Source organism: Bos javanicus, chromosome 21 (assembly GCF_032452875.1).
Source record: "Bos javanicus breed banteng chromosome 21, ARS-OSU_banteng_1.0, whole genome shotgun sequence".
Lineage (NCBI taxonomy): Eukaryota > Metazoa > Chordata > Mammalia > Artiodactyla > Bovidae > Bos > Bos javanicus.
This window is the reverse complement of record NC_083888.1, coordinates 7,397,378-7,415,878: the sequence shown is the minus strand read 5'-3', so window position 1 is coordinate 7,415,878 and position 18,501 is coordinate 7,397,378. Positions and strand designations below refer to the sequence as shown.

Below are 18,501 nucleotides of genomic sequence, written 5' to 3'. Positions count from 1 at the left end.
GTGAAGATCTAACGTTAAAAAAAAAAAGCTGTGTCATGAGAATGTCACTATGTATCCAATATCCAGACCACTCAGTATTTGGTGCCTACCTCGAAACCCCCTCCTCCTGACAATGGCTTCGGTTGCACCCTGGGGGTCTGCTAGCATTCCACTGAGGAGGGGCATCGCGGGCCCTGCTCTCTACCCCCACAGCCCGGGAAGGAAGCCAGCCCGGCTCACAGAAGCCGCAGAAAAGGAAGCTCCTGACTGAGGTGTCAGCACCGGCGCTGACAGGGCCAGGGCTCTGGGCTGCACTGCCTGCTCCACCATCTCCCATGAGAAGGGCCTGCAGAACAGACGACCCTGGGGGCTTCCCCGCTGCAGTTAAGGACCCACTGAGAGAGCTGCTGGGGAAAGGACCCGCGTCCACGCCCGGGGGTCTCACCTGGAGCTGGCTCGGACGGCAGGGCAGGCTCACCAAGCGGCCTAGGGAGGGCAGGGGGTCCCCCTTGTCTTGTTCTGTTGCCCCACAAACAGGGTCTCGGGGGGGCCCTGGAACGGGAGACCGACCAGGCCGAAGCCTCAGAGCTGACCTCTGCACCCCCACCACGCCTGGCCTGCTTTTCCCGGACAGACCATCTGATGCAGTGGGGAGGGTTTCTTGCTGGAAACCTTGCTTTTCACTAAAACGCCTATCTTGAATAACCATGGGTGTTTACAGGCCCAGGAATTTGCAGAACAAAAATAGGCATTTAAAAAGTGAGTTTAAAAAGTCACATCCAGGGAGCAGTGCTGGCCAGGCAAAGGGGAGGAGGGGGCTTCCCTTGGCCTCAGCGGGCTGCCTGCAGAGACCTTTTCCGGCCGGTGGCCCAGCAGCGGGCATTCCTTTGGGGTGACAGCAGCCTCCACAGTCTCCCCATCCTCCCACAGCCTCGGCCCAGTGACTAAGCACACAGGAATCCGCAGTGCCCGGCCCCCCAGACAACGGGAGGATGGCTGGGCAGGGGCAGAGGCCCAGGGCCCCTTCCCCGGAAAGAAAACCTGAGCTCTGCCCCCACCCCGGGGAGTGCAGGAGAGCCAGAGGGTCACAGCCCCCAGCCCGGGGGAGAGCAGGAGGGCCAGAGGGTCGCAGCCCCCAGCCCGGGCAGACGCCTACCTTTGCTGAGGCATCACAGAACAGAGTTTCGGGGTGCACCTTTATCTCTGAGTAAAACTCTGAGCAAATGATGGTGCTTTGCTCCAGGGAAACAGAATTAAACACTGGACAGGCAACAAGTTTGGTCTGCCCAATAAATAAAAAAGACTAAAAAACACAAATGTACGGCCAACTCATCATCCAGGAGACTAATTCACAGTGAAATCGGCAATCCAAGATTTGATTTCAAGAAATCAGTTTCTGACACTTCATATTACTCTCTGTATGACTTTTACTCCTTTCTTTAAGGAATAACAAGTTTCCTTTCTTCCTTTATCACAACTTGCCCTTCATCAGAGCTAGAGCATCCACTTGTTTATTAAAGATATTTTTTTAGGAGATTAAAGAAGGGTTTTAAAAAGAAAACAATTCTCCCAGTTATCAGCCAAACAAGGGTACCTGATCACAGATCAGCATCAAAGTTTTTCTCCCCATGTGAAAATAATTCACCGATGTAAAAATAAATCCTCCCTAAGGGGAGGGGATGGGTGGGGGGGGGCGTCAAGTCTGAGACACAAGCATAGTATTTGAAATTCAGAAACAAGTTGTTTCATGATTAAGCATCTGTATTCTGACTGAGCTTACGACACTGTTTCATTTTCACGTTTATCTTTAGTCATACATTTTCTGGTCATGTAAAGAAGGCTGGGAGGGAAGGGCGAGGAGGCAGGGGGCCATGCAAACAGAACCCTCACCACTTCACTCCGCAGGTGTGCGCTGAAGCCCCTCGGCTAGAGGAGCACAGCACGACCCTATCGGTCGTGCAGCCTTGCCTTCTCCAGGGCAAGACAGGCCAGCCAGTCACTGCCAGGTGTGTGTTCCCCGATGGCACAGGGCGGCTCCCGGGAAAGTGGCATGGTGTGATGGGGAGTCACGAGCTACAGAATCAGACAAAAGCAGGTCTGATTCCGAGTTGGCTGCCTGGCGGCATGAAAACTCACACGTGTTTCATCAGGTCTCCCTGCCTCAGTTTCCTCACCTACAGAAAAGGTGGGGTGGGGGGAGGGCAGAACATCTGCAAACACCCTGCAGGCTGTGACAAAGCCTGAAGCAGACTGCTGGAGGGTGGCTGGCGCGTACCAGTTACCCCATGAGCGCCAGCTGCGATCATTAACTCAGTCCTTCCTCGGTGCCACAGGGATCCAGAGGGGTAGGGTGCGGTTCACCCGCACAGAGATAGAGTTCTCACACAGACGATCTCCGCTCCAAGCTGATCCCCCACCTGCCAGGGTCCACGCACCAGGGTTAGATCAGCAGGCTCCCTGGAGGCCCAGCTCTTTTGGGACTTGCAGAAGCCCGGTGGGGTTCTACTCTGCAGAGCCTCCAAATGTCGGGGGATCTTCTAACAGGTCTGAGGAGCTCTAACCAAAGTAGCAAAAATTGCTCTTTTGTCAATATTGTTAGTTGCCTGGGATTTAGATGTGGATTTTTTTTTCCTATTCACAAAACACTGGATCCCGTAAAGAGACCGAACAAGGAGACAGAGATCCAGGCCTCATAAGATGCTGCAGCTCTGTTTCTGCCACCAGGCAAATACCTTTTTCTTAGCATTCACAGCACACTGCAGGGGCCGAGTGCACGCGCCCAGCCTCGCATCAGGCCCAGAGCCCCCCGGGGTAGACAGCGGAGAGGGGCGGATTGCGCAGCAGAAGGCGGCCGTGCCCCGCCTGAGACGGCCGCCGGGGGCGCCCCGGGTTCTAACACAGCTCGACCCACAGAGTGGCGGGGCTGGCCCTGGCTCAACCTTCCAGACCTTTTCCAAGTCGAAGCTTCCCACTGATTCGCTGTGACTTCTCAGGAGGATTAGGCAGGGCATGTGAAGCTGGTTCCTAGAAAGTGTTCACGGAACACAAAGTTCTAACTCCACTTCCACATATTCCATGGCCAGCGGCTTCTGTTTTGTTCTAACGGCACCACACCCTCAATACCTGAATCCACGGATACCCCAGCAGGGCTGAAGGGTCCCCAGGGGGAGACCAGGGCTGTCAGCCCCCTGCTTCTCCACCGCGGGACACCCCGTCTTCCCCCTTCCTGACCCAGAGCGTGTCCTACGAGGGCAAGCACCTCCGGAGCCACCAGTCTCTGTGCTCCAAGTCAGCCCCTCTCGGCCAGAGGCCTGGCGCACTCCAGATGCAAGGAGACAGCCCAAGGGTGCGTCTACTACAGGTCTCAGCACCATGGGAAAGGGAAGCTGGGGGCCCAGGAGCGGTCACCGTGATGGCTGGAGCCACGAGTGAGAAGTGGCAGGCACACGCCAAGGTCCTTGGAGGGGCGCCTTCTGAACCAAGGCAGGGTCAGACCTCACGATCCGCAGACCGGCAGCTCCCTGAGCCAGCTCCCTCAGCCTACACTGGCAGTGCCCGCTTCAGAACTGTCCCAGCGCCCAGGGGACAGCACTCAATGCACCCACCCGGCTGGGGAGACGGCCTCTTCCACCCAGGATGCTCTCATTCCTAGGGCTCGCACCAAACACTCCCTTACCAGGGAAATCCAGAAAGTTGAACCCCCTCAAAAGTCAATCTTGCAAATTCATAGGCTTCTGGTTCATAAGTGACACAGAATAGAGTGGGGTGTACTGGAGGGCGACACGCAGTATGGACAGCTCACTGCTACCTGCTGTGCAGTCCACTAGTTCAAAGGCTGACTCACTCAGTGTCTACTAGTCCACTAGTTCAAAGGTTAACTCACTCAGTATCTACTAGTCCACTAGTTCAAAGGTTAACTCACTCAGTATCTACTAGTCCACTAGTTCAAAGGTTAACTCACTCATTACCTACTAGTCTACTAGTTCAAAGGTTAACTCACTCAGTACCTACTAGTCCACTAGTTCAAAGGCTGACTCACTCAGTGTCTACTAGTCTACTAGTTCAAAAGTTAACTCAGTATCTACTAGTCTACTAGTTCAAAAGTTAACTCTACTAGTTCAAAAGTTACTAGATCAGAAGTTAACTCATTTAATATCACCTTAAACAACAAAACAAAACCTTAGGAGAAATACAAATTTGTTTAATTCTTTCCATTTTCTCAAAATCTTCACCACTGATCCAATTAACTGTGGATGGACCTAAACGGTTCCTACACTTTTCCAACCTGCTAGCTAAATGTGATCTCATTACCATGATAAAAATTCTGGGAAACCTTGGTCTTCTGAGCATACAACACAGGATGAGAGAATCAAATCCATTCAGTTTCAATCTATTGCTCCACTTAATAAACAAAAAATGTTAACAATGTGCATTTTGAAAGGAAATTTAAGTGGTTTCATAATGGAGATACTGTGAGTTTTCCCACGACGTTAAATGAAGGCTTATGACAAGAGTTTAATGAGCTGTTATCCAATATCTTCCAAGCCTGGGGATTTCAGCTTCTTCCCCTCTGGAACAGAGGCTGCTCAGAAAGCATGATCCGTACTAAATGGAACTGCCCTCCTCAAACGTCTTCACTTTTATAGTCTGTAATCCAAGTCACTCTACTAGCAGGCAGAAAAATCCCAGTCAGCTTCAAAACTCCCTCATCTTTCTATTACTTCAAATGACAACCCGTTCCCAGTACTTCATCTTTGCAGTAAGTACCGGGAGCTGAAAAGATGAAATCAATTTCACATTTCTTTCTGCCGGTTTACATGACTTATTTGTTTCAGCAGATCCTCTTTGCCACAGATCCTCGCTTTGCCCATTCATGTCTGCATACTTAACATAGATTTAATATTTCTCTAGGCTGAAGATCGTACGCTGAGTTTTTCTCTAACTGGGAGACAGACAGGAAGAGAGGGAGGGGGCTGTCTGGGATCCCTTTGTTGCCACAAAGAACAGTTCACAGCAAAACAAGTAACACAAAATTTAAATCGGCAGCCCTACACATCAGATCCAAAGAGGGGAAAAAAAGGAAGAACTGAGATGTCCTGAGCCTGTTCTGGTTCCAGACACGGTCAGACACTTCACTGATCTTATGTAATAAAACTTGCTTGGTGGTCCTGGTGCAACAGGGAATCTAATCCAGACATGGGTCACAAATCCGCACATCATAAACTCATGACGTGAGTAATGAACCCAAAGTCTGCCACGCAGTAACCAACCAGAGTCCTCCTAGGCAAACACTGCACCTTCTGGTGGACATGTCCTGGAATCAACTTGGAATCCCCCCTCCCAGCCCAGTGGGACACCAGAGTGCTGAGTCCTAGCTCCTGCTGTTCCCGCTGCACACCCAGCCTTGTTCCCCAGGTCTGATGACCTGGGAAGTGCTAAGCCCTCAAGGAGGATTTTTTTAAAAATCAGATATAAAGTGGAAACCACCAGCTTCCCATCATCACCCCTGCCTTAACCATTGGTCAGCAAAGGCACCACCTTCTGGGATAAAGTTCAATAGGTCTCTTCTAAAAAAAAAAAATAGGTCTCTTCTTCCAAGAACCACGCTGTGGGCAGTAATTCCACGCAAACGATATCTCAGCTGAACAGGCTTCGGGCGGGACCGCCGGCGGGTACCTCAACCACCACGCAGACTTCTGCTTTTGTGAAATGATACCCTCCACATTCCATACGACTCACAAAGTTCTGAAATGCAAGCTATTCACGGGTTGTGGGCCGTGTATACAGTGCTAGGCAAACAGGACCGAGCACGCAAGCACGTGCTACGAGAAAGGCCTCTATCTCACTTGAGGCAAATGCGCTTTCCATGCAAAGCTCCAAATTCGGAACTCTACCCGCTCTGAGCTCTTAGCGCTGGCTGCCTCGCCTCCTCTTCAGGCAAAAATCGTGGAGTATCTCGTCACATGGCATAAGCTGTATGTGTGTCTCTCTGGAATGTCCTGTGATTTTATCTTATCTCAAGATAAAATACTAAGTGTCTGTCCTCTCATATTGCCTGGCATGGGACCTGCACACAACAGGATGACTGATGGAAACTGTGGGAACCTTGGCCAGGTGCACAGACACATCAGGACCGAAATCAGATGTTTCTTATAATTCACACCTTTTGGCCCTTCTCCCTTACCACAGGAATGAGATACACGGAATACAATCTCTTGCACCTCATTAAATGAGACTGGATTTATGTTAATGAGAATGGTAAGGAGGAGAAACAGACTCAGCAGAGGTTAAGAATCCCCGAAATCTTGTGTGTGCACATCCTCTCACACCCCTACACTCACTCAGTTGTTCTTGAACTCTACTGATATTTAGTTTATTCACTCCAACTAGAAGATCAGGCATCCAGTCCCATCACTTCATGGCAAATAGATGGGGAAACACTGGAAACAGTGACAGACTTTATTTTCTTGGGCTCCAAAATCACTGCAGATGGTATCTGCGGCCATGAAATTAAAAGACACTTGCTCCTTGAAAGAAAAGCTATGAAAAACCTAGATGGCATATTAAAAAGCAGAGACATTACTTTGTCAACAAAGGTCCATTTAGTTAAAGCTATGGTTTTTCCAGTGGTCATGTATGGATGTCAAAGTTGAACCATAAAGAAACCTGAGTGCCGAAGAATTGATGCTTTTGAACTGTGGTGTTGGAGAAGACTCTTGAAAGAGTCCCTTGGACTGCAAGGAGATCCAACCAGTCCATCCTAGAGGAAATCAGTCCTGAATATTCATTAGAAGGACTGATGCTGAAGCTGAAATTCCAATACTATGGTCACCTGATGTGAAGAACTGACTCATTGGAAAAGACCCTGATGCTGGGAAAGACTGAGGGCAGTAGGAGAAGGGGACGACAGAGGATGAGACTGTTGGATGGCACCACCAACTTGATGGCCATGAGTCTGAACAAGCTCTGGGAGTTCACGATGGACAGGGAAGCCTGGTGTGCTGCAGTCCTTGGGGTCACAAAGAGTCGGACACGACTGAGCAACTGAACTGAAAACCATATGTGTCATCTAAAAACATGTTATAAATCCCATTTTATATTAATAAAATTCCTATACCTATCAAGACTGGGCCTAGCACCAAGGCTGGCATTCAGGACCCCAAACTCTGACTGGGCTCACTCACCCCGACATGACACCAAGAGTGAGGACCCCTTAGTTCGCAGGTCCCGGGCACCTCCACTTCTCATGGCCAGTTCTCCCAGTCTTCATGAGAACCGACCCACTCAGATGCAGAAGCTCTGCAGGGGCAGGTCCACCAGGGAGACAGATTTCTGCAGAACATGTCCTCCTTGCCTTCCTCCAACCCTAGCTGTGAAGCTGGAGAACCAAGATTTATAAACAGAGAACAAGCTGGAACCCACAGTGGCTCATCATTGACCCAGAGAAAGAGACAAGTGTTGAGTGCACAGGGCCTTCTGAAACCACCGACAGAGCTCTGAGAGGCATCGTCACCGAGCAGGAACAGGGCAAAGACCCCACACCCGCACGTGGGCCTTGCAGGTCTGTGAGCCTCCCATGAGGGAGACTCAGGGAGGTGTCCTGGAAGAGCCGACTTGAGTCAAGCCATAATGACCCCATGGACGACGGTTAAGGATCCATCACGAAGAGCGTGGCCACAGCAAAGTCTGCCCAGCCGGAACTCACTGTGCACAGGCCCCACAGCCAGGCTGCTAGGACCAGCACACAGAGCAGAACACATCCCACTCCCAGGCTACTCAGCAAGTGCTGCACTTCCACCCTGATCATTCAGAAGTGCTTCTGAGCCCACGGCACCTTGTCAGGATCACGGGAGACGTCAGCCACTGGCCACAAGAGCCAGAAATGCTCACGGGCCCATCAGCTTGCTCTGGCTCCGAGTGAAGGAGAGCTTACTTGAGTTGAAAAGAATGATTTAAATGAACTTAAATTCGTGCAACATAACCGCATTAGATAGGGGTTTCTAAAAGTACTTGTGAATAATTAACTTTGGTTACAGCAAAAGCCAGACCAGAAAAAGTCACGTCAAAGACACAAGACCAACATAAATTCTACTCAATTTCCTACTCTCAATGCCTGTCTAACCACTTTTCTTGCCTTCCACCCTTTCACTGAGATGGTTCGTTGGCCTGTGCTCTATCTGCTGCCCCCTCCATGAGCTCGTCAGAGCCGGCTGATTGCAGCCCACCCTCCAAGGCCCGCTTCGGGAGCCTGTCCTGAAGGAAGGGTAGGGCCCATCCCAAAAAAGAAGGCAATCACTTCACACCACGGTGAGCTTGGAACATGTTATCTCGTGCTCTAGCAGTGCTTCCTCAAGTCCAGGGCCAGCAGCACCATCCCAGGTCCCCAACACCTTCCAGCACAGCAGGGAAACAGAGCTGGACTCGCTCAGTTTAAGAGATGAGGAAACCGGGGAGCAGGCAGGGAAAGGGCTGGCACTGGGCTGCTCAGCTAAGCAGCAGCAGCGGCGTATGGCCAATGTTTTTTGCAGTAAACAGGGATGCTTATGTGTTCACAGTCTCCATGCAAATTCCATCAGCTCATGAGGCAGGGGGGCCCCCTACTTCTTCCTGTCTTTTGACCACCCACCACCTGCCTCTCCAGCCTGGCTTCAGAGATGAGAAGATGCTGACAAGAGGTTTGCTTTTATTTTGCTAATTGTGGAAGAGTTTAAGACTGAAGGTTGAAGAGCTGGCATATGAAAGTCCAAGCTTCACACTTAAAAAAAAAAAAAAATGGGCACCAGGCTTATCGCAAAGAGAATCTGCACTGGCTCACGATACACCAATCACCCAAACCAGTCACCTTTCATTTGCTTGCAGAAGGAGTGGTCTGAATACCATCCCCATCACCATCTAATCCCCCTTACACATCTTCAGGGGCTCCTCTCTAACCGCGGAGGCTCTCCATGAACTAGAACAGTGCCCAGCAAGACAGAGTTGCATTGACCCAAACAGGCTAAACCTTCCCATGAGACCAAGTCAAGTTGGGCGTCTGAAGTCCCCAACTTCACAGCATGAGCATGAAGTTCACCGAATCTGTGACTGCAGCCTCACCACTCCCTGTGCCTGATAGCAGGCAGGAGGCACAGCAGGCCCAGAGAGCTGTCGTCTCTAAAATGGAACATCACACTAATCCTGCAAAACAAATTTATCTTACAATGACAGTCTGTTAAGTTGGCTGTGGCTGTTTTATCAATCGCCTCTCAATAAAATTCTGCTTGATGGAAGCAGACCCAAAAGTTCACCACTCCCTCCCACCTCACCTAGGCGTCCATCTTGGGCATGCAGTGACTTTTCCCAAGAATATTTTTCTTAGCAAACAAGAAATATTTGTGGATCTAAAGAAGCATTCTTCTGAAAAAAAAATGATACATTCTCAGAATTCTATTCATAAGCAATGATGGTATCAAGATCCTGAGAGTCTCAACTCCCACAGTGGATGTGAAAGGACAGTCAGGATGAGGGGGTGGCTGAGGGGCTGGGGGAAGGGACCCGGTGATCTCAGAGGATGACACCCCGTCACCTAAACTGTACCCCCAGATGGTGCACCCAGACCACTCGTGAAGTTACTTCCAAGGGGGAGCCCAAGACACCCCATCCTGCACCCGGGCTGCTCCATCTTCTCTCATGAATGGAGGAGAACTCGAGGGCCGTTTCCCACAGCCCTGCTTAAAAACCTGTTCCAGAGCTTCTCTGACACAGTTACGCAAATGCTTCTAAAAGAGTACCGGTGTATTACAAAATAATCCCATCACTTCTAGTCCACAGAAGAAGAGAACAAAAATACATCCTATAACCTGAGGAGCAGTCTAAGATCTGAATAATATCATCAACTTAGCCAGGCACAAGGAGCCATTCAGAAGCCAAGAAGTCAGGACAGAAACATCACACTGGGAACCTCAGGAACAAAGCTCTCTGCCTTTTCTGGACTCAGGGAACATGACCAGTTTCCATTTGTCTCCCTATTACCACCCAATACCTTCTGGGGTTAAAAAAAAGTCTTAATTTGAACACTGTGGCTGTCCAGGAAGTGCTTCTAATAATAGCAACCTTCATCTTGCTTTCTTTTTGTATCCCAGGCTCTATGCTTCCCAATTTTTTTTTTTTTTTTTTTTTTTTTTTTGCCCCTTTTTACTACTAAGCCCAACTACCCGGTCTCGGGAGCTGCTAAAAACCATCCAAGCCCTTTTCATCTATCCAGAAATCCAGAATGGCAGCCTGGGTTCACAGATCTGCTGCCAAGGGCAGACGGAAGCCCCTTTGCAGGTGGGCCCCGCTTCCCGGGGCTCCAGGGCAAGACGGCTCAGGGCCCGGGGCCACACGGCCTCGCTGCACCGGCCCCCAAACCTCGGCCCTCCCCCAGCCCCTTCATTAGGACTCGCAAAAACAAGCAGGAGACAGCTCCGCAAGGGTCGCTCCATCTGCACAGCCTCAACGCGGAGTCCCCACACACACTGCCTCTGTTCCCATCCCACGTGGGTGCCGTGGAAAATGGCACAAAGAGAGGAAAGAGGGCCGGGTGGCTGCTTGTGACCAAGGCCAAGAAACAAAAAGCGACTTCTGTTCAATAATGAGCTGAAATAGAAGCCAGGCTTCCGGGAGAGGGCCTGCATTCCTGCACAGCATTTTCCCACCCACCTGATCCCCTCGAACGGAAGGAAGACCTCAGGGAGGACAGAGGGAGCCAGTGTGTGTTTCCTGCACGGGGGGCAGGGGGTGAGAGGAGAGAAAGGAAACAAAACAGCCAAAGCAGGCGAAGGGACTGGGTGGGAGAACACAGGGGCATGCACACACACGCGTGCGCACGCACACACAGCAAGTCCTACCCAAAGAAGGGCATGAACAGGCACACACTCTGCAGGGGGCACACGGCGAGCTACCTTGGCTCTGCGGGACCTGAAGCTGTCACAGACAAAAGTGTCCACCCTCGTTATCTTTAGCCCAATTTGGCCCACTCGAAGCAATTGGCTGCTCTCTGAGGAAAACACGTTTTTAAAGAAGATAATATTTAAGGTTAGTATCAAACAAGAATCTTGTTGTTGATGTTCTTAATTCTTCCCAACACCCAGCCTGCAAGCGCAGTAAGTTCACAGGGTTTGATAACCAAATAAATACAGTTCACCTTTAACTGCAGAGGCCCCTACTCGCCTCCCCATGCGGACATCTGTCCTCACTGAAGGTTCTCTCAAGATACAGCTCATCTGGACACACAGGAATTTGAACAATTTGGATTAAATTAGCGAGACCCACTCCTACACTGTGCCATGCTATTTATGATCATTGAATTCTTGCAATTTAGAAAAAGTAACGCAGAAAGATCATAGAAGACACGGCAATAAACATACACAGTCAGAACGCTCAGAATTTTAAATGCTCTCAGAATGCAGCTCTTAGGCATTTCGTTTTTAGTTTTTAAAAAGACCAGCAGCTGCTACTGTTTGCTAAGAACCTACTGTGTGCTGGGCACTGTCTGGCGCTTTCCAAACGCGGACCTGCCCAGCCCTGCTTCAGACGGGAGACGGGGCCTGGCAGCCGCGCCTCGGCACCTGGGGGCATAGAGCAGGGCAGCAGAGCCCTCTCAACCCACAGGCTGCTCTCAAACCTCCGCCACACGACGCCTTTGCCCATGCTGGAAGGAGGCTTATTTTCCTGAGCCCCATTTTGTACAAAATTGCATATTCTTGCAAATATCAACCTTAAATGCCACGATGGTCCACAGGGGAAAGCCTCACCGTCCAGGTGCAGGGCCGCCTAAACATGCCCAAAGACCAGTGAGGTAGAGGGTGGCAGGCACGCTGTGCTTAGCTGCTGCCTCCACGATGCTGCCAGGGACAAATAAACACGCTAGGAAATCAGGAGTGAGGCCTGGCCACTCACGGCACCCTGAGAACGGCAGAAGAGCCACCACGCTGGCCCTGGAGGAGCACCGTCTCCCCTGGATGGTCACCTTACCCTGTGCATGCAGGCCCCAGGAGCCCCATCCCTCCCTGACCTGAGATGCCAGCTGTCTCCCCTGAGATCTGAGAAGGCTCCCCCCTCATGTCCCCCTGCAGTCCAGGGAGCTGCTCCTCCAGGGACTGAGAAGACAGGCCGTCGGCCCACACAAAACCCAGCCCTCCTGACAATGTCCAGCGCAGGCTGTGTTAGCCAGCGGCAGAACCCAGAATGGTCTAGATTTTGGATTTCCACCGGGGATTCCCTTCTTCCCCGTAAAAGACCTCTGTGTGTGTGTGCTAAGTCGCTTCAGTCGTGTCCAACACTTTTTGACCCCTATGGACTGTAGCCCACCAGACTCCTCTGTCCATGGGATTCTCCAGGCAAAAACACTGGACTGGGTTGCCGTTCCCTCCTTCACGGGATTTTCCGACCCAGGGATCAAACCCATGTCTCCTGCTTCGATCGGCAAGTGGACTCTTTACCACTGCTGCTGCTGCTGCTGCTGCTAAGTCGCTTCAGTCGTGTCCAACTCTGTGCGACCCCATAGACGGCAGCCCACCAGGCTCCCCCGTCCCTGGGATTCTCCAGGCAAGAACACTGGAGTGGGTTGCCATTTCCTTCTCCAATGCATGAAAGTGAAAAGTGAAAGTGAAGTGGCTCAGTCATGTCCGACTCTTAGCGACCCCATGGACTGCAGCCTACCAGGCTCCTCCATCCATGGGATTTTCCAGGCAAGAGTAGTCTTTACCACTAATGTCACCAAAAGACCTCTATATTTCTTAACTCCAGATTCCCGAGTTAGACACAGTGATAAACAGATGACTATTCTGTTTAATATCCTGTGTGTTGCAGACAGAGATTCTGTCTCCCGCCCCTGATGTTCCCAGAACACCCTGGCTGTCTCTTGCTTCCTCTAAGTCAGGGGCGCCTTCCGTCCCAGGACGGTGTCAGAGACTCCTCCTCCTATAGCCCGAGTCCCAGAGTCACACCACGTGCTAGGAGGAGGCCTGTCTCCAAGTCATGGCTCCCAGCTCCACCGCTAGCCAAACCTAAGTCTAACCCACCCCATGCACTCAAGTTGAGCAACGCAGTCCAGGACAGGATTAGCCACGGGCCCACACGTCCCACATCATCCCCACTTTAGCAGGCAATGTCATGCTGGCATCCACACATGGAAAGCGAGATAGAAATATTAACACAACAAAAGAAGGAGGCTTTTTAGGAGGAAAAAAAAAAAAACCAGAATGGTCTTATAAGTAGGCTTAACTAATGAAATGGGAAGGGACTCCAGAATATTTTGCAAAGACCTAGGATTGCAAAAAGCACCCTAGGAGACATATTCTGAAAGCTTTTTCATCTCCAAGACGAGATCCCTATTAAAAAAAAAAAAAGAAAAACTCCTGAAGGGAGCGTGGGAGAGTGACTCCTTAACTAGGTGACATCTAGCCAAGAATGACGCCTTTCAACAAGGCATGGGGACTAAGAGCTGGCGTCGGCTAAGAGGGTCCCATGGACACGGGCACAGACTGCCTCTCCATCTCGGGAACAGGGTCACCATCAGGGAGCAGAAATGCCATCTCCACGCACGACTATCAAAGGCAGAGAAAGGAGGCCCGGGGAATGTGACCCCCTTTCTAAATAAAGAAACCCCCACACTGGGCTCAGCTGACCGGAGCAGGGGCCTTCCAGGGGAAGAGAGACAGGCCGAAACTGACACGCGAGCCGGAGCCCCCTAGACGGCCTGCCCCCCGCCCCCCACGGGACATGCGGGACCCACTCGGCCCTGTGCACACACAGGCCCTGCCCTGGCCCGCCACGGCAACACACAACACAGCATTTCACAGAACGAAAACAAGAAAAAGAAGAAGGATTAGCAGAACCATTAAGATGAAGTAATGGAGACCCAGGGTCCCCCCACCTCACCTCAATCCAGCAGGTGGTTTACAGACACTAACAAGCCACCACTTTCACCCATCGGGCCTGACACAGCAATACAAGCAAAGGAGGAAGGGGGCAAGTCCACCCCTCACTCCAGGATCACCCTCTTGAGGAGAGTGTGATAAAAACAGGAGAACCTACTTGGGGGGAAATACAGGATTCTCTCTGTTACACCACCTGTCTTCGTTTTAAGTCCCAGGCCCCAGTTGGTGAGACGGCAGTGAAACGTGTTCCACTTGTCAACGAAGGGAGCCGGTTTCTGCCTTCTCCTTGAAAGCGCCAACCTGTCTCCCTGGTTTCTCCTTTCTGAAGGCGGTAGGAAACGCACGGAGCTCCGGGCCGCCGTCCCCAGACAACACCCTTTGGACAGCAGGAAGGCAGCACCGCAGCGAAGCCGGCCCAGTGGGGCTCCCGGCAAAGCCCAGGCCCGCTCACTGGCGGCACCGTGATGTCAGGGACCTCACAGAGTTCACCCTGACCACTGAGAAAGTACTTGGAGACTAAGTCCAGCAGTAGGCTTTCAGATTTTTTTTTTTCTGGTTGGCAGGGGGTGCCATACTTGAAATCTCATACCAGAAACCCAGAAGGTAGGCAAACCCCACACAGGGTCAGGGCGTTGCACCAGGCAGGGAGAGAACTTCAGGTGCCCGGGGGAGTCCACCCTGTTCCCTCCCTGCATGCGGCCAGCCTCCGGACGATAAGGAACAGCACCCTCGGGCCAGGCTTCAGCTTTCGGGATGGGTCACACCCTCTCCACCCTTCCCCATCATCCCTGGCCTTGGATCATTCTGACCAAGGCAGGGCACGTCAGGGGTGACACAGGAAACGTCCACATTTTATAATCCTCGCGGCTCCTGGCTCGCCGAGCAGCTACTCCACACTGCTCTCTGCGTGAGGCGGGGAGATGCGTCTTCCTGACAACCCGTCTTTCACAAAGCAGGAGCAAGCTCACCCCTGGGGGAGGGCCAGGATGGCCACGTGTTGGAGAACATGCCCAGAATCTACTCAGCGCCTCAGACAGGCGTCTCCTCCTCAGGAAGAGCCCACCAGAGTCCACCAAGCTCCCCAGACCTCCAGCAGCGGGCAGCCAGCTGCTCAGCGGGGCCACAGACCTGCAGGCACAAGGCCAGGTGCAAGGCCCGCTTCGTGGGCTCCTTGACGGATTCCAGGGAGAGCAGCAGCCTGTGGGTCAGCATGCATGTGGGCAAGGCCACTGGGCTGAGGTGGACAGGCAGGGCGGCCAGGGAGAGGCCATGTCGCTGAGCCAGCAGAGGGGAGACACAGGAAGGCAGACTGGGGAAACACCTCACATGGAAAGGGCTCGGTGTCCAGCTGGAAAAGGAAGCATCCACATGGTACCGAAGTGTCTGATACAGGAGCTCGGAGAACAGGAACACCGCCCATGCAGAGGGGAATCAGGGAGAACCCTGGGTTGGAAGTGAGGAGCCAGGAAGACCATCAGACGCTGACACCGCATAACTGAGTGTCTGTATGTCTGTAACATCTAAAATCTCACACACATCCTTGACTTGACACCTCTCTCCAGATATCCCCCCACATCTGTAGCTGAAATGCCCATGGGGGTCCAGACATGACTGGGGATGGTCTGAGCTGGAGATGGGGTTTGGAAGCCAGATGCGGGTGGGAGGCTGCTGAAGCAGCAGGTAAGATACTCCGGGGGAAAGGACGGTGGGGAGACGGCCCAAGGACAGCAGTGTCTAGAGGCTGGACCTGGAAGAGGAGCCAGAAAGAAGGCCGCAGCGCGAGCAGGAGGAGGACCAGCGAGGCGGGCAGGCAGGGAAGGCGGAGCCAGCGGTGCACAGCTCAGGGGGCACCACCTGCTCACGGCAGGGAAAAGCCACACTTGAGCTCTTTAAAGGCCACTCACCTCCTAGGAGTGAATGACTCTCGCCGACATAAAAGCACCCCTGGGAATCGGAAAATGGAAGCGGGCAGGGAACCCCCAGCACAGTAGCTTCTTTAATGGGGGGGTGGCTGTCGACAAAGCCACCTGCCCCTGTAGAGTCAGGGTCTACAGAGGGGGATTAAAGGGGAGCATCAGGGAAAAACGGCCTATGGGCACCCCATAATTGAGTGCTTCTCCATCCTGTCAAAGATCTCACACACATCCTTGACCTGACAGGTCTCTCCAGATGACCCCGACTCCGTCTGGAGCCAGCTCCGGGAAGGATGGGGTGCTTCTGTGCTGCCTCTTTTCAATTGGCCATCTTCACACTCACGGGGACCCCGAAGCAGACGTTCTATCTGGACTCAGTGGCCCCCACTGGCTCCTTGGATGACCCCTCGGCTCTGCCTAGAGAGGTGTGGAGCAGTACTGCAGTGCTCAGCAGAGAGAGGACTTCTGCAGGCCAGAACCCAGTGCCTTCCACAGCACGCTCTGAGGCAGCACCCTCTGGATAAATCAGAGCGCGAGCCCCACCTGTGACTTCAAATCTTCTAGGAGCCCCATTAAAAACTGGAAAGAAACAGGCGAAACTAACTATGGTAACGCTTCACTCCCTCCGTCTAAAACATCATTTTAACATGTGATCAATACACAAAATATTAAGGAAATACCTTTTTTCCCCCATATTATGCTCTGAAATCCAATGTGTATTTCACACTTAAAAAAAAAATCTCAATTCAGACAGGCCACAGTTCAAGTACTAGACAAGACACATGTGGCTAGTGGCTACCATACTGGACTGTGCAGGTCAGAAGGGAATCTATGCAAAGGGAAAGAGTTCCAATTCAACTAGAGAATCCCTAAGAAACCTGCCAACCCTGGAGTTTTCAGGACAACCTGAAGGGAAGACAATTTCCCTGAATGCTGTCATTAATTTTAAATAAATATTCCATTGTGAAATCACAGAAAAACATGAGCAGGCCTGAGACATTGGCCCAGGAGAAGCTGCAGGGTGCGGCCTCGGGGAAGAGGGCATCCAGCCAACAGGCCTGCCAGCATCAGACGCAGCAGACTGATGCCCGCCCCCCAGGCCTTTCTCAGGAGTCTTTCCCCTTTCTCTCTCTAATCCCCCACAGCCTATGACGATGCCACGGGGCTGCCCCATGTCACAGATGAGGAAACTGAGGGCCAGCCCGAGGGCGAATGTCCAGTCACGCTACTAGACTCGGGCCCGAAACTCATGCCGCGCCCCTGCTCCAGACTTCTCCAACAAGAAGCTGGACAGAATCCGCAGTGAGACCTAAGTAAATGCTGACTGAATCACTGAACGAGTGCCCACCGAACGACTTTTAAGCAACACCTCCCTTTAGTACAGACCTTATGAGTTTTCAAAACAGTTTTGTACACACATTTGACCACCACTAAGGAATAATATGGGGCTGCCCAATGGAGCATTCTAAACATGGCTAACAACCGCACAGAAGGGCTGGCTGGTCCAAGGTCACCCCCTTACACCACACCCAAGCCCAAGGTCACCCCCTAATACCACACCCAAGTCCAAGGTCACCCCCTTACACCACACCCAAGCCCAAGGTCACCCCCTAATACCACACCCAAGTCCAAGGTCACCCCCCTAATACCACACCCAAGTCCAAGGTCACCCCAATACCACATCCAAGTCCAAGGTCACCCCCCTTATACCACATCCAACATCTCTCCATGACACATGACACTTCATCTGAAGATGACTTTTTCCTTTAAAATAAAGTTTTTAAATGTCAAGACTATTTGAAAATATGCTGTGTTGTTTTCTTAGAACCAGCGGGTAAGCTAATGATAGGGTAGTGTTTTCATCAATCACAAATGTGACTTTAGCACAGTATTTTCCCCAACCCGAGCCAACAGGGATGCTCCGAGTGGTCCGGTGGTGTTCTCAGCTCTTTAGGTCCTGGTTGCAGCCCGTGGAGTCCCGCCCTCACTGGACCAGTGTTCACCCGCCCGCTGATGCAGCGACAGGGAGCATGAAAGCATGCCCTGTGTGTCAGAGCCTCCTTGCTCTGCTTCCGCCCTGGGCTGGCAGGAAGCTGAAACAACGCTACCTGTGGGGTCTGGCCTTTGCTCTGTTTATCTTACACACGTCACGGTTAGGCAAGCCTACCAATCCGGGATTTCTTGGCTCTCCGTGGCCAGCTGGAGTACATGGGCTCCTTGAGGCTCTAACCGGGCCAACCACTGAACTATTTATAGGTACCACTCTGCCTTCCAGCCAGCGATGGGAACCCTCCTGGACAACAGAGCTAAACACTGCCGAAAGCAAGAAGACAAAGGCCCAGAGTCACGTTGCAACACCCAAGAACCCAGCGCTCGAGGCGCGCATCACAATCAGGGATACTCAGAGGACATCACGCACAGCAGACAGACAAACAAGGAGCTTCCGAACACCACCGCCTGACCCCCAGGAGCAGTAAACACACTTCAGAGGTCTTTCACTAACTGGCTTCACAAGATTTGCACAGTTCTTCAAGAAAGAGGTAGACAAGAAAGGAAGCAGAAGCCTGGGGTATACAAATGAGCTTGCTGCACAGCCAGCTACCCGCCAGGTCAGCCTGAACCTAAGGCTCCTAGACACGGTCCAGGGCTCCTCTGCCAGCACTGCCCTGGCTCTGCTCCATCATAAACCAGGATGTGCAAGCACTGGAACT

General features: G+C 52.0%; 1 protein-coding gene across 2 annotated transcripts in view; it reads right to left on the bottom strand.

The window, feature by feature from the left end:
• IGF1R (insulin like growth factor 1 receptor) overlaps positions 1-18,501 on the bottom strand; it is a 304,552-nt gene that overhangs the window by 231,736 nt on the left and 54,315 nt on the right. The window lies entirely within an intron of this gene.